Source organism: Physeter macrocephalus, chromosome 5 (genome assembly GCF_002837175.3).
Source record: "Physeter macrocephalus isolate SW-GA chromosome 5, ASM283717v5, whole genome shotgun sequence".
NCBI classification, from domain to species: Eukaryota; Metazoa; Chordata; class Mammalia; order Artiodactyla; family Physeteridae; genus Physeter; species Physeter macrocephalus.
In genome coordinates this window covers 80,220,957-80,225,043 of record NC_041218.1, presented here as the reverse complement: position 1 = coordinate 80,225,043, position 4,087 = coordinate 80,220,957, and the positions used below count along the sequence as shown (strand labels likewise).

General features: G+C 41.1%; 1 pseudogene; it reads right to left on the bottom strand.

The window, feature by feature from the left end:
- Positions 1-931: 931 nt before the first annotated feature.
- Positions 932-2,486, bottom strand: LOC102981901 (5'-nucleotidase domain-containing protein 2-like; annotated as a pseudogene).
- Between the last annotated feature and the right edge of the window lie 1,601 nt (positions 2,487-4,087).

Sequence of the window (4,087 nt, the reverse complement as noted above, 5' to 3'; positions counted from 1 at the left end):
AGGGCTCATAGTTTACGGCTGGAAAGAGCTTAGAGTTTTAAAAACTCATTTCCAGCATAGTCACAGCTATCAGTGCTTCTTGGTTTTTTGGGGGGTTTTTTTGGAAACAGGGATTGAACCCAACTTTTTTCTATTTTTCAAGCTTCACTAAAAGATATTGTGGAGTGTGATTAAGGAGACCTATAGAAGTTGCCAATCAGATATTCGTCTTAATGGAGATGCTTAGGCTTACTTGCTTGCTTTCCAGTAACTTATCTGTAACATACACACATAAATGGACAAGTCAAGAAATAGAATAACACCAACACCCTGAAGGATTTATAATACCTTCTTCCAGTCACTTAGATGACCTCCTCCCCCAATCCCATCTAGTTTCCCAGTACTGTAGATTAGTTTCGTCAGTTTTAAATTTTATATAAATGGAATCATAAGAGCTATATTTTTTTATATTTGGCATCTGTTATGCTACATTTTGTGGGTGAGATTCTTTTATGTTGTTGCACTTAACACTAGTTAGTTTAATTTTATTATTGGAAATTATTCCATTGAATGAATATGCCACAGTTCTTTTATCCAATTCTACTGTTGATGGATTTGGAGTTATTTTCAGTCAAGGTTAGTATGAACAATGCTGCTGTAGAGTTTTGTATACACAGTTTTTGGTAGTCAAATATATATATTTCTCTCGAGTCTCCATTAAAATTGGAAATCTAGGTAACAGGGATTATGTATATTTAGCCTTAGTAGGCACTGCCAAACAATCTTTCAACATGGATATAAAACTTACACTTCTAATGTAGGAGAGTTCCAGTTTCTCCATATCCTGCCAACACTTGGTATCTTGGCTCTTTTAGCCTTTCTGATTGCTGTGCAGGATAATTCTGGGGGCTTTGTTTTTGTCTTTGTTGTTTTTTACAAGAGGAGACCACTTTTACTGCTTGTGTGGACAGACACCCAGTGTGGGCGGAGCAGGAGGGTCAGGGGCCTTTCCTTGACAATAGAGGTGCCCTTGGCACATGTGGGCCATGTTGCCAAGGAAAGGCATCTTTGTGCAGCAGGAGAAGAGTTGGTCCATCCAGCAGGTTGCTTCATGCTGCAGGGGTGAGTAGGGCCTGCACGAGGTAAAGTCCACTCAGTGGTTGAGCCCTTAACCTAGGGAGGCCATGCCAAGGTCAGATACACACAAGAGATGCCCTGAGAAGAAGGTGAGGTTTTGGCAGGTGTGGAAGATTTTCCCAAACTGAGCATTGAATAGGACCCAGGTGATGCAACTTGGCTCCTGCTGTTCCTTCTTCCAGGCACACAGCACCTGCCTGGACTTCACATCCTGGAAGGTCTACCTATGCTCCAGCAGTCCCATGAGTGCAACTTCAGGGTCTGTGAGCACAGGTCCTGTTCTGTGTTGTGTTGGTGATGTGGATCTCGTATTCCAGCTTGGGCATGATGGCACCACTGCACCAGTCGTCCTGGGGCATAAAATCTTCCAGATTACTGTTGAGGTTTTCTCTAAAGTAAAGCATGCAGAGGCCATCCCATTCCATCAGACCAGGAAGTCCAACAGGTTTCCCTGTGGAAGGATCCTGTCTTTTCCAGGTGGTTGATATGGTCCCACTGGACTAAGCCCTTTTCAATGAGTTTTCTGCAATACTGTGCTGGTTGGTGAAAAAAGCTGGACTTGTCCACTTGGAGGATAACCTCATTGAAGGGTTGACCAATCAAGACCCACCATATGATACATCTCCATGTCCACGAAGCTGAAGGGACTGTTGGTGACGAGGAACAGCTGTTTCCCATGGGCCACCAGGTGGCTCAGAATAGCAATATTTACTTCACTTTCAGGATGTACTTCTCTAGGTCCCCACTCAATCCACTGGTATATGAGGTCACGTCTTGTGTGGCATCTTGAATGACATCCATCACATCCTTGTATTGGTACACTTGGTCAAACTCCAGATCATGAGCCAGGAAGTGGTCTACCATGCAGAACAGTGACATCTCTGGCAGTAGAAGATGTCCATGAAATGTATGATGGAGGGAACTTTGCTGTAGAAACTTCCCACCTGGTACAGGGGGTATGCTGGGTGCCCCCAAACAGGTGGATCACTTCCTCATCCTGCAGAGTTGGAGGACCCTCGAGGCATTCCGCAGTTGCATATAATGGAAGGCATCAGTCTTCATCTGAATACTCTTCTGAATATCATAGTGGAGTCCCCAAAGGCAAACTTGAGGTTGTAGCCATACTTCTGAATCCCTTCTGAGCATCTGTACTGCTCAATCAGGATGTCATGTGCAGCACTGTAGATTGCTGGGTGCAAGGCAGCTGTGTTCTGGGCCAGCATCTCGTCATAGTGGGAGCTATAGACCTTGACATCACTCATGTTGATCTCATTACTGGCATAGACAGCTGCCAGGTTCAGGGACTGCTGACCTTGCTGGGCGAGGGGGGTGCAGGAGGCCCTGCACCAGTTTCCATATGTCCTGGTAAGAGCCTACAGGTGTGCTCTGAGCTTGTCTCCTTGAGTGGTGGCAAAGCACGCACTACTCTGATCCCAAAGCCAAGAAAAGTGCCTCCCTGTTTCCTGTCAAGACACCTCCAATCTGCTGTTACACTACCCCAGTATTGCCCATTAGCTCACCAGTAAACCCTGGGTGCTTCCAGGGCCTCCTGATAGCAATGCTATCACCAGTTCTGATGCCGCCAGGTCACCTGCTACCATGGTTGGTGCCTCCTAAAAGGGAGAGAATTTTTTTTTTTCCTCAGGAAGACATTGGGTAAAAAAATAATTATTTTTTGTTTCAATTATTATTTTTTTCTTTTTTAAAATTGAGATATCCCTGACATATAACAGTGTTAGTTTCAAGTATACAACATAATGATTTGACATGTGTATTCTATCCTATGAAAAGATCGGCACAGTAAGTATAGTTAGCATCCATCACATACAGTTAACCCCCCTCACCTATTTTGCCCCCCCCCAACTTCCTTACCCTCTGGTAACCACTACTTTGTTCTCTGTATCTATGAACTTGTTTTTGTTTTATTTTATTTATTAGTTGGTTTTATTGTTGCTCTTGTTTTAGATTCCACATATGAGTAAAATAATACAGTATTTACTTGTCTTTCTCCAGCTGACTTATTTCACTTAACATACTATCTTCAAGGTCCCTCCATGATGTCACAAACAGCAGAATTTCATTTTTTTTATGGCGGAGTAGTATTCCATTGTGTTTGTGTGTGTGTGTATATATATATATATATATATGTATATATGTATATGTATGTGTATATACATTATGTATGTGTGTGTATACACATATAAAATGTCACATCTTCTTTATCCATTCAACCATCAATGTACTTAGCTTGTTTCCATGTATTGGCTATTGCAAATAATGCTGTAATGAACACAGGGGTGCATTTATCTTTTTGAATTAGTGTTTTTGTCTTCAGATAAATAGAAGTGGAATAACTAGCTCATACGGTGATTTTGTTCTTTTAAGATTCTGCATACTGTTTTCCATTCTGGCTGCGTCAATTTACATTGCCATTAACAGTGCACATCTTCTACATTCTCACCAGTATATATTATCTCTTGTCCTTTTGATTGTAGCCATTCTAACAGATGTGAGGTGATACCTCATTGTGGTTTTGATTTGCATTTCCTTGATTAGCAATATTGAGTACCTTTTACCTACCTGTTGGCCATTTGTATGTTTTCTTTGGAAAAATGTCTATTCAGATCCTCTACCCATTTTAAAATCAGATTGTTGGATTTTTAGTATTGAATTTTATTAATTTTTTATTTATTTTGTATATTCACCCCTTAATAGATACATGACTTGCAAATATCTTCTCCCATTTAGTAGGTTGCATATCCATTTTGATGATGGTTTCCTTTGCTGTACAGAGGCTTTTTACTTTGATATAGTCCCACTTATTTATTTTTGATTTTGTTTCCCTTGCCTTTGGAGTCAGATCCACAAAAGCCTTCTAATACCAATGTCAGTGAGGTTACCAAGTACATTTCCTTCTAGGACTTTGATGGTTTCAGGTCTTACGTTCAAGTCTTTAATCTAGTTTAATTTT